Here is a 12456-nt window from a genome sequence, read left to right on the forward strand (position 1 = left end):
CGAATATTCAGCGGTGGCGACACTGGATGCTGGTCCTCCCCCATCTTTATTTGGAATGTCCTCCACCGACACATTAAGACGGTGCAGTTGATCTCGTTCTTGCCATGAAAATGATTTATACGCCATGGGACCAACAGCAAAAGTGTCATCGGACGTGCCCGACTGCTTACATCGCAAATATGCCCAGCTAGAACGGTTCTCTATGCGATAAGGTGGACTGAGAGTGCTGTCTCGGAGCGTCATGAACACTGTCGAGGCGTGAACTGTCACGTTCGCAGAAACTAAGGGACCTGGATATACACCTCGAGAATCCCGCCAAAACCACACACAGGTCTCGCCAACATCCTCACTTAACACTGGATGTGAAAATGAGTATTGTTGAGACTCATCGCTTGTATCTGCATTGTGAAGGCGGAAACATAAAGCGTGTGCCATGGCTGTCTCGTCTTTGTCATCGTCTCTCATTTGATACGTGCTGTGGTGTTGCAAGGCGGCGGCACGACTTTTTTTTAAGGCTGCTGGTAGCAGCAGATTTGACGGGAGAAATCGCAATGGCAAAAAGCCGTAAATTGCCATACACTCCCCAGCGTGAAGAACCCCGTAGCAATCCGTGGGTGTAAGCTGGCCTTTTAAGGCACCCGAGTCGGGCGTCGCCTGGACGCCGGTCCTCGGCAGCGGCTTACTGCCCTTTATTGTCGTCTTCTTGGAGTTACTTTCGGCATCGACTAATGTCCCTTTCTCCAGCACAGAGGACGGACGATTAAGCATCGCTGCAACTGTATTTCGCATGACACGACCGCCGCTCTCTCCACCACTTTGATTGTCAAGATACCTTGAGCGTAGTAAAGGAAGCACGTCCACTGACTTGCGTAAACGATTTATCACTATAAATCGAGGCCAGAGCGTCACGGCTCGAGTGCGATGAAAAATTCCGGGCAAAGGCTTCACTGACACACCTAGAACAGCGCTGGGCGTTTCAACCTGTCCCGTCGTGCTTATGGCGTCCACATTAAAAGGAGAAGACCAATCGCGACCCAACGTATCGAATAATGGTGCCATAATTCGCAAGGTTCCATTCATCTGGCCGTTCCAATATAAAGACAAATCGTTATCTTTTGCGTCCAACCTTTCGTCATCAACATTCAGTCTTGCATCGCTCTTGTCAATCAGGTCCTTCAGCTCGTCATCGAGCCATCCTTTGCTATCAGATGAGCGCACAGATAAATCTGATGGTGCATTTGGCAAAGGCGCGGGTGAGGGAACAAGCATAACCAAATACATGGCTTTGCATCCACGGGCCCCATGAGCATTGTTACCTCCCAAACGAAGGGTGGTATGTGCTGATAGATCTCGTCTGAAAATCGTAAAAACCGCACCCGGTTTAGACCCCGAAATCTTCCAATTTGTAGACTCAAAGGACAATTGAGAAAGCCACCCAGGAAGAGAGCTTGCACGGTCGTCATATGCCAGCATGACTGTGCAGTGACGAGAGACGCTAAAGCTCATTACAAAAGAATTGCCACCGCGCCGATCGCCTTGCGCAGTCTGAATTGCCACGAGTGGAACCGGCGCCAGTGCGGGTGGGAGGCTTTCCAGAGCATAATCGGACGCTTTGCGGTCGACATATAATTGATCACCACGGCTGAAATGAGGAGTCAAAGCATACTGTCGATTGCAAAGCATGCGATCCCTCATAGAGCGCTCAACCTTAATTTGTCGGACATCAAGCTCTTTTGTCCCTTCTTCATCATCCACGCGGCAAATCATGAAAACCATTTGAGCCCCGGAGAGCTCATCCAACTTTGCCCTTGGCGACTTGCCTCTGGGTTTGACAGCGGCTGCAGCCGGATAGCTTTCGTTGTTATCCGTCTCTGAACGACAAAGTCGAGCTGCGTCGTGTTCTTGCTTCGACAATAGTGAAGGTTGCTCACAGTGCATGGTTTTGGCTGTGCTTGAAGTGCTCGTCTCAGATCGTGACAAGTCTATGCTTCGCACATCCGCAGCAAGCGTTGAATGCACGGTGTAATGTGCTGCGGATGCATGTCGGGCAATCTTGCCCAAACGGACAGTGCTGCCTTTAGAATAAAATCGTCGGTGGGGCACATAGCATCTGTGCTGATTCGATGTCAAAAGCACCCCGCTATTGGGAGGAATACGGAAACCTTCGTATGTAAGCCAAGCGGGATACAGCCGCCCCTTACCGCGCTCCTCCTCGCAGTCGTCTCCTGGGCGATTACGGCAGCAAAATGCATAAACGTAGCTGTCCTCTGACACAACAAAGGTCACCATTTCATTTCCATCCTGCAAATCCTGCTGATCACTATTGCTCTGCTTTGCCACCAAGCGCTCGCGCAAAATACACAACACGCCATCGGGCCGCCGCAGTCTCTCCTGCACTGGCGCAGGTAATTCTGTGACACGAATATCTGAGTTTGTAAACAAAGGGAAGCCAGTTTCAAAACATCGGATTACCGTGGCTGGCAGCACTTGGTCCTTGCCGTACGTTTCAATGCGTAATTCGCTGATGAAAAGAGGTGCATTGACTGCCTCGCAGCTTAAGGCATATGGCATCGTCCGCAAGGTCTTGGCTGGACAGCTTATCAGCAAAGGCAAACGTGTAGTTCGCCCGAAGCAACGCCGATGAATGCCATCGGAAATGAAACGACAATTTGCACCCTGAGCCGTCGCCCCTAATGTGGGGGGCGCCGTAGTCGCCTCAAAAGGAAGCGGTGAGTGCCGCTGCGCTGATTCCATTGCATGAGCTTCACCTGTAGTCGCGCCCTCGAACAAGGGTGAGCCTGTACGGCCCCCTCTTTCTTGCAACGGGGTCGGACGATAGCTTAAAGCTAAACCAGTCTTATTTATGATCCAGTAATCTGCGCACAAGGCCAGGCGTCTCGCTCCTTTCAACCGCCAGCGCCTCACGAAACGGGCATCACCGTGGTATTCACTTCCATTTCCACTCTCCATCCACGAAAGCTCCAATCCTTCATTCAATCCGGATTCTCTATCGGCATTAAAGGCGGTACGATTCAAATGAGCCCATGGAGGTATATGGACAGGAAGGGACCAAGGTCCCGGCTGAGCCTCTCCCATCAGACGCACACGGACGTATAAAGATCGATCTAGCTTTACTAGCTCCAAGTTCGTGTGATGCCCGCTCTCAATGCATCCACTCCACACCATGACCATGTTCTCATGGGACTCCCCGACTGGAGTCTTCTCTCCACTTTCATGTACGCCTGTGCTTTCAGCCTTCACCTTGTCCAAATACAATTTCTGTCCTGGCTCTCCAAAGCTTGTGAAAGGCCGATTGCTGGCATATTCAAAATTACTCCGTGAATCATCGCTATCTCCACCCACTCTTGCGTCTGAAGTGGAAGATACCAAAGGCAACAAGTCGAGTGGCAGTGAAAAGATGTCCGAAGCAGGATCAACCGGTCCTTGACGCATCGAGGATGGCGAACCAAACGATAGCGACCTATTATTATGTTTCCTTTCCTTGATATCTTGCATCTGGAAGCGCCTTCCTCGCAGCGGTGTGTGTTCGGGCTGAAATGCTTCGATGTGTACAAGACAAGGCAAGGTGTTACTCAATTGATACGGCGGTAGGATGGCTATGATCCAATCTATAGCCATTTGTGATCTTATGGTTTGAGAGCTTCGGGCTTTTACTGCATCGGGCGTGGAGGGTGATTGAAAATTTTTGGGGGATGCATGTTGCCCTTCCAAATTTGTATCCTCCCCTTCCTTTTGTTTGACTGGATCCTTCGGGTTCCCCGCATCAACTTCGCAGTGCTGAGTAGCAACATTCGCTGCCACAGTCCCAATCACGCGGTGATGCAAAGCTAGTGATCTCTCTTCCAGCCCCCTTGTGCGGCGCAAGGCTTCGTGCGTGCGTGCGTCAAACAAAGCAGGATGAAGTAGAACTCCGGAGTCCTCCAGGCCACTTCCTGGTGACCCGGATACTGCTTCCATATCATCCTGAGCGAGGCGGCGCAAGCTTAGCATGGGCTGCTGCCGCACAATGCTCAAAGGCATGACCATTGCGCCACGGGGCGACAGGAAGGCGCGCACACCATCTCCTCCTCGACCAAGCTTCGTATCCACCACCACACCGGTCATGTTCTTCAGACGAACATTAGTCCGGACTTCAACGTGCAAAGCAGCGTGAGAACCATGGTCCGGCACGTCACCATGTGGCTCTTTCGCATCTACCACCATGAGAATCTTACGGCTCAGGCTAACATCGCCACGCGGCGACTTATGAGATGAGGAGGAATTGTGAAGCTGGTGATGCTGCAAAGCATGGCTGCCAATGTTCCCTCTTTGAGCTGTGCTATTGGATTCGGCCGTCCACATTGGCCACTGTTCGTTCGGATGCACAGGGCGAGTCCGAGCCGACTGCGTCCGTCGATGAGTACGATGATGGTCGACTGGTGTTAAATGATAGGCCTGCGCGCCTGCTAAGCCTATTCCGACGTGCGACACGCGTTGCCAGCCGAGTGGCTCAAGTTCTATGCAATGTTTGCCGCGACGCATTACTCCCGGTAAGACGTACAACTCGTCGTTATTCCAGATCTGATCGAGCTCCAATTCAACTCGGCCTCCTTCTTCAAGTACGACAGTTCGCTCATTCAACGGCGGGGAATTACTGTCGTCAGCTTTCACATACCGTAAATGCTCATTCGACCCGGTGGTCCCTGGTTGTGGCAAAATAAGGACTCGACATCCGTGCGAAGAAGGACTCAGAGAGAGAGGAACACCAAGACGGTTAATTAAAACGACCCGCGCGGCCTTGTGAGCGACATCAGAATTTTTATCAAACGAGCTACGATACCTCCGCAAATCAAATCGCAGAGGTCGCCAGACGTCCCGGATAACGTCCGCCAGACTCGGCGAGATATTGAGATTAAAATATCGCGGAGCCTCAATGCGGACGGTAGTAACGGCTGACCTCAATCGGTTACGCATGAGACATCGACAACCCCATGGTTCAATAACCAGCTCAGGTGCTGTCAAAGCCGGGTTGAAATAGGAAGCGTCTAATGATGAGAGTCCAAGGTCCCCTTCTAAGCGATCAGTGCGACCAAGTCTCAACCAGTCGGCCTCCTCCAAAAGCGGGCGTTCGAAGGAGACGTTGACGGTGATGGCCTCTGCCCGAATCGCTAGCTTGGAGGTTAAATCACGTGATTTTCTGGAGTCAAGGAGTCCCAGGTACACTCGAGGGCAGGAAAAATGGATGTTATGTTCCATATGTAATTTTGGTTTCAGTTCCGATCTAATATCAGCTTCTGCAGTTTTGGTAATATACTTACGCGTACTGTCCCTTGCAATAGCGCTTCGAAGTGGGGTAAGTCGAGCACCACCAACACCGAGAGCAGCAAAGAGGTGATCATGTAAAGGCTGTCCCCCAAAAAATGCTGGGCTGTGTTCTTGAAGAAGCCAACGTCCAGGCAGGAGCGAAGCCGGAGTAGTCTCTGAAGCTCCTTTTTCGGTGCCTATTAAGATGAAATAATTGAAAAACTCCAGACCACGTTTATACCATCCTTTTTGAGCGGCGTATCCTTCGTTGCCGCCCAGCACAATCCGACATGGGGTCGACGTTGTCAACATTAAAACGCGATGTGTGGCCATCGTTGTCCGCACAAATAGATTACTGTCGCGAAAGCCAGCCTCCATCAACCAAGCGGGAATCTTGGGAATAGCTCGGTCGTAACACAAATAGAGTGTTGCCGCCTGGCTCACATGGAAGCTCACCACGCGTGAACCTCGAAGTTTGCGGTCTTTGTGCGGTGTCCGAAGTCCAGTTAGTATCTGGCTCGCTAACATGTAAGGCAACGCCACCAGTTCTACTTTTATGTCGCTGTACACACTATCCCCTACTGATACCGGTGCGCTCATCACCTCGTACCCGTCGCGTTCCACCCCCCGCAATAATGGTAGCTTATGAATGGCGGGAACGATAATGAGGCCCCAGGCATCCTTTGCGATTTTGTAATTCTGGAGTGCACGCACGAGCATGCCTTGAAGAGCTGCAAATGCCTGGCTCGGACTTTGCCCAGGCTCCGCACGGGTCTTCGAACCCACGTTGCCACGTCGTTCCCCCAACTCGCGCTCAACTAATTCCCAGAATAAGGCCAAAGGATCGGCCGGATCTCCTTCCAAACTAGCAAGGTACGCGCCTAACGGGTGGCGCGCGGATGTTGTGCCAGCTGTTGAGGAGCCAGTATAACATGTGAAACTGAGATACGACGAGGGCAGCCCTGGAAACACTTTAAGAGCCACACACGTAGACGCGTATTCGCAACAGCGAGCCCTATCAAAAAGCCAGCCCGCATGTTCAGAACTGTAAATGTGTACCGATCCTATCAAAGCCTCCCGCAGCCCTGGCCATGATATCGCCTGGTCGCTAGCTCGCGTTCCTTTTTCCACTTGCCTATCCCAGTCCATGTTATGCAAGAGATGCTCGATCTGCTCACAGGCCTCTAAACGTGTCAAACACAAATGAGCAGCCACCTGATGTAGCAATCTTACCAATTCACTACGTGTGAGCCGTCCATCGTTATCTTGATCAACCTCCTTAAAAATTCCGTAAATCGTTCGCTTCCACCATCGCTCTCTTGCGTCGCCCTCAATGCCCTCTCTCAATTGATTCGTGCTGCTAGTCCGCGACAGGCGTCTCGTTAAAGCGCTGTTTTCCGCGGTGTCATCGACACTTGGTGCAGAACGGACAATTGACAAGTTTCGAAAGCTCTGCAACATGGCCAACAGCACAGCCCAATCCACATCCGTGCCATGAATTTCCAAGGCAGAAAAGTGTAAGGAGATTTTTTGTGTGACAGCAGCTTCTGGCTCGATGACAAACAATTGGCGTCGCAAAACCTGTAGAGCCTGGACAAATCTTGGAGATTGCTTTGTCCCCACTCTCTCGCCGTGATCAAATATGCTGGAACCACCCCGGAAACTGTCAATCCAATCAACACTCACGCGCACCTCGCACAGAACGGTGCCTTTCGTGTCCTTGAGAGGCAGAAGACCCCGATGATTTCCCTCACGGCCGACTGCAAGCATCGCTTGCGCTCGTATTCGCTCGTGAACCCTGCCTTCAAAAGTCTTTAGCTCCAAACACAAGACCACATTTTTCCCCTCTGCGGCAAACACCATCTCGTGCTCTATAATTTCATCGGGCAAGCCTGAAAGTTGTTCAGTTTGACTATGGAAATCACCCAGGCTCACCTGGAGGAAAGGTCGGGCATCTCTTCCTACCTCTTCCGCGAGTGTTAGCAAATGTCGAATCTCATGCATGGTGACGGATAAAAGCCGTAAACCCATCCGAACATGTGCTTGTAAATGCCCTTCAAGACCCTCCCAGGCACCCAACCCGATAAGCGAGACATCTCGCATCACCTTGTAACCTGCGACGACTCCCTGCGCCTTTGCCGCGTTCTCGTCCTCTCCGTCATCATCTTCGTCAAGAGGAACGTCGAGGAGAAGGGTCCCAGTCGCCAAGATGGGCCACCCTTCCTCTTCCTCTTCCAATTTGGTAGAGCCCAGATTCACTACCTCAAATAGCACTTCCACGTCGCCCTTCGCACTCATGTCCGCGGTGACAAATTCGTGAGCTAGTTCAAAGGCCGCATTCCATGTAAAAGTCGGGGATGCTTTCGTTGATGAGGCATGAAACTGTGATCTGAGTCCCGTATTTGTTGCTCTGGGCTTGCGGTAATTGCTGCCAACTTCACCGCTAAAATTCTTTACCACGTGGGTCTCATTCCCACAGCGAACGACGAGGCCTAGATTGCTCAGTCCACAAAACTTCTCGATGACTATCGGAGTCCCTCTAAGCTCTTCGCCTGCCTTTGCTCTCATCCCGTCCTCCACCCAGAAATGGACACGCTTGGCATTCAACGATACACAGCGTGGAATGCGGATCTCCGCGTCCCAAGGACTTCGAGACCCTTCGGTTATGGCGCGCCGGCGGCGTGTCGGAGATACTTGGCACATCAGCCCTCCTTCTTCTTGAGTATCTTGTCCAGATCCAGAGAGTGCGGCAGGTGCCATGCCTGTCGACGAATTGAATATCCGTCGAGGTTCAAGAGAATAGTAAAGGGAGGCGGACAGTTGCTCCAAGACATTGCGATGAGCCCGCCACAGACCTGCTCCGTTTAGACCTTCGTGAACAGCCAACGGAACACACCCTGGAAGTGCCTCTAATGGTAACCATCGGTTGTCTTTGTCCGTCAGGGCAGGCATCGCAGATAACGATTGCACTTCGACGTCGAAAGACTCCCCCATCCCAGGTTTGCAAGATATTAGTGCCGTCAGCGACACTTGAGCCGCTAACATCGCACTCTCTCGATCCTCCGGATTGGCAATCAAAAGCACTTCGCAGGTCTTCAAGCTCAGAGAATAGTGCAAAAACCATCCCTCCAGCAATTGAGGCACAGCGGCGACCACGCTCGCCGCCTTGACAGCCTCGTGTGTAGCTGGCACAGCGCGGTTTTCAACGGGCGTGGACGGCAGGGTAGAAAGGAGGATATTCTCACCTTTGAAGCCTGGCAGGCCCCTCCGGGTGAGCCTGTCTTCGGCCAAACGTTTGGCCTCCCAGTCCCAGAAGGCCGCAAAATCTGTGTCAGTTGTCCACAATTGAACGTCGGGAATTCGAAATGGGTCGATGACGGCTTGCACAATAGCGAAAATGCGCGGCATGTAGCCTGCCAATCGACATTCTTCAAAGTGTAAGGATTCATGCCTCCTGCCAGAGCTCCATAGGCGCAGGCTCCAACGAACTTGCGGCGGTGTGGTTGTGGCTGTTGGATTAAGGTATACGGCATCGTGGGGACGGTCGTGCGGGCCACAGAGTAAGAAAGGAGTGACATGGTTCAACGCTCTTTCTGCTGCGTTCACGAAACAAAATCTTTGCAGGTCCGCCGCCATCGCAAACCACCCATGATCCGGTTCCTCCTGCAAGCCGTCTTCACCGACAGCAAGTCCTTCCGGGCCCGTGGCGAGAAGGATGCGGCAGTGACCCGACAAGGAGGCCGCGTGCACCGTGACTTCCAAGGGCCCATCGAAGTTCAGTGGCGCGGCAAGATGTCCGTTTGCTCGTCGAACGCCATGCCACTCGATCTGTCCCATCATCAGTTATGAGGATTTTGTCGTTATGCCTGAAATTTGATGAAAGGAGGGCTTAATCCCTGCCACACTTACCTCAATATCTTCAATCCGCACATTTTCCAGAAGAATCTCCCGAATGCTCTTATTTTCGTGAGTATATTGGGCCCGGGCATGCGCCAAACAGAGTGCAAGAGCTGAAAACTCCGCTACTACGGGTTCGAATTCATCAATTCTTAATTCTTCTTCCACGCTGGACGAGCTCCTTGCTGCGACCTCTGACAGCTCCCAACCGTCAACTATTCTTCTTGCCGTTGTCATCAGTCCATGCTTATTCCATTCCCGAGCCTGGCATCGAAGATGAACGATTTCCGCGTAGTGCATCACTTCTTCTAAAGCCGCAAGATTTTGACGTAATTCACGTCGTTCGCCGGCTCTGGGATGCGACGAGACTGGATGCTTTCTGTCCGGCAAAGCGTGTTCTGATGTATATTGCAGAGCAGTATTTTTCGTCTGATGCATTTGGAGTTGACGATCTAAAAACATGTAGTAGTCTCTTTCCTCCTCACGCAGCCGCCGACAGCCTTCCTCACGATGCTTTTGTATCAGGGCAGCACGCCAGGCCCTGTAGGCCCCGCCGTAGAAGACATGCAAGAGATGAAAGACGAAATGATGCACCTGTGCTGGCTGCAGGTGTCCCTTTAAACCAGCCACAACCCCGCTTATGGTCACACGGCGTTTCTTCCCTCCCGGTGTCAGACCCGAGGCCCAGAGAACGGAGCCCAGGTCGGGGATCGCAACCTGCGTGACGACGCTCCTTATCGCACACACCTCCGCATGTGGTGGCTCTTTCCCCTCTTCTTCCAAGTTTTGAAATGAAAGCGCTTGGCTACCGAGTCCTGGAATCGTGGCGGATGCATGTCCAGCGGCCAAAATCGGGTCCACATAAAGGACTGCCTGCTCCACTTCGACACAACGACGAAGTGCGCCGCTGTCGGAATCAATACCATGCATGGGCCGACAAGACAGACGTAAGACGCGCAGACCCATGCAGCTGACTGAGCGGGAGTCGTTCACACGTAAATGTACGTTGTCAAGGTCCAAGCGGAGGCCTGATAGAAGATGGTCGAGCCATCGTAACTTTTGGGAGATAGGTGTCGGGACTGGTCGAGAAGACACACCCGGACGTTGCAAGCAATAATTTTCCACCAAAAAAGAGCTTAGATCAGCTTCTTGTCGTTTAAAAGCCACAGCTTTGCGTAACATGTCCGCTTCATCCCATTCCTCGACATGGGTCATGCGCCCGACCGCGCTGATCCCTTGAAGCTGCACGCGCCAGTTGCGTATTTTAAAAGCTTCCCTCCATGGAAGCGACACACAAATTACATGCAATGTTATAGCTTCTATTTGTAGAGGTAAAGGCCCCTGTCGCATGGCACCGTTGATTGTACGCAGCAAAAGCGAGGAGGTGCTCCACTTGGTATTCCAAAGCCCCAGGCTGATTTCCGGCCACAGCGACACGTCCAAGTACAGCCATTTCTTCTTCTTGCTTTTTTCTCGCCAATACCAGCAGAATATTATTATCCCCACCAAGCTGCCAACCCTGAATAGGGTCAGCAGCAGCCCCCCAATCGAAATTGAAATTGACATGGCCGGCGGAGTTGCATCAACCTCTCAGCCCCGCCCCGTCCCTCCTGACTCTGCCTGTGACGCCAAGCTCTGCGGCCTGCGTGCAAGGGACAGAATGAGCAAGCAGAGAGCACCTTCAGCAGCGCGTAAACAAAATGCTTTGTCCGGTTCAAGCGGTGTTGCAGCCCATGTCCTAACTCTAGTTTAGGAGTGGGAGGGCGGGCTCGAGTCGCTGGTCTCGCTATCGCTTCACACCAGGGGCCCAACCCGCAAGTGCCACGGCTCACGCCAGTACCCCCCGTAAATCATTCACAGGAGGACGCCGGAGAGGTTGAGGCGTCGCGTCGGAAGGGAAGAAGGAGACGACAGGCCTGTCCGCCAGCCATATCATCGAAATCACCGCTTATTGCGTGCATTTCTCATTTCGATCCACCATAGAAGCTGCCGAGGGAACGTCACGTGCTAGACCGCTCTATGTCTGAGAATGGCGCGGGGGCAAAATCAAGCAAGTGTGACATCGCACAAAAGATAAAAGTGATCCAAGCCCTGATTGTACAGAATCCCGTACCACTCGATGAGTTGCGAAGTTTGGTGAGAACTTACAAGGCTACGGCATCATGCGCTAACCTACCCTGTCCCCTCTGTCCTGAACTTATCAAACAGTGTTCTTTGCCACATTTGACCCTTACTTCTTTACCATACTCAAACAACACCAGGCTCTGTCCTCTGATGGGGGTTTCATCTCCAACGATCTCCGACAGGTGATTTGGCCAAAGCTTTTAGGGTTTAACCGCTTCGAGCTGCGACCTCCTTTTCAAAATTATGTGGCTCGTAATCAGTGGAGTGACCAGATCAGCCGTGATGTGGCTCGTTCTCTATGGCATTACCGTCTGCCTCAGGCGAAAAAACGAAAGCGCGGAGGCAGGAGGCGTCTTTTGGCTGACGTAAGAGAAAAACAAATAAACGTAGTGGGGAGACGGTTAGATCAGACCTGATTGCTCAATATTGAGGTTGGATAGTGAAACGAAAGTCTTGTTGACTGAACAAGCCTTTGTAATGTCCTCGACCCTCTCACAGATGGTGAACGCGCTGATGGCCAAGGACTCTACTCTGCATTACTACCAAGGCCTCCACGATGTCTTCTCCGTCTTCGTCCTGGTGCTGACCGAGGACCCCGACCTCTGCTTTGCCGTCGCAGAGCGAGTGGCCCTCTTCTTCATGGGCGACTTTACTCGACGGTCAGATTTTTCCGTCCTGATCCCGCTGCTCGATCTCTTGATTCCCCTGATCGAGGCCTTCGACGCCGACGTCGGGAGCTGCCTGCGTGCCTGTGGCCTCCACGCCTACGTGTGCCTGCCCTGGGTCATCGCCTGGTGGGCCCATGACTGCCACGATCTAGCCATGATCGCCCGGCTTTTCGACGCTTTTTTGTCAGCCCCTCCTCTATTCCCGATCTACGTGGCCGCAGCTCTCATCTTGGAGGGTAAGTCCGATCTTTTTGCCCTGGAGAGCCGAGACTTCTCCGCCGTCCATCGTTTCCTCTCCCGCCTTCCATCCCAGCCTGATTTACCTGTGGAAGCAATCCTTGCGCGGGCGCATGGCATGCTGCAGGCTTTCCCTCCCGCCAAGCTGGTACAATCGCAAGGTAGCCCTTTCTTGCGGGAGCTGGCTCGGTCCCGAGAAGTGCACGGGCTGAACTTCCCTCCTCCG

Source organism: Nannochloropsis gaditana (assembly GCF_000240725.1).
Source record: "Nannochloropsis gaditana CCMP526 unplaced genomic scaffold scaffold021, whole genome shotgun sequence".
NCBI classification, from domain to species: domain Eukaryota; class Eustigmatophyceae; order Eustigmatales; family Monodopsidaceae; genus Microchloropsis; species Microchloropsis gaditana.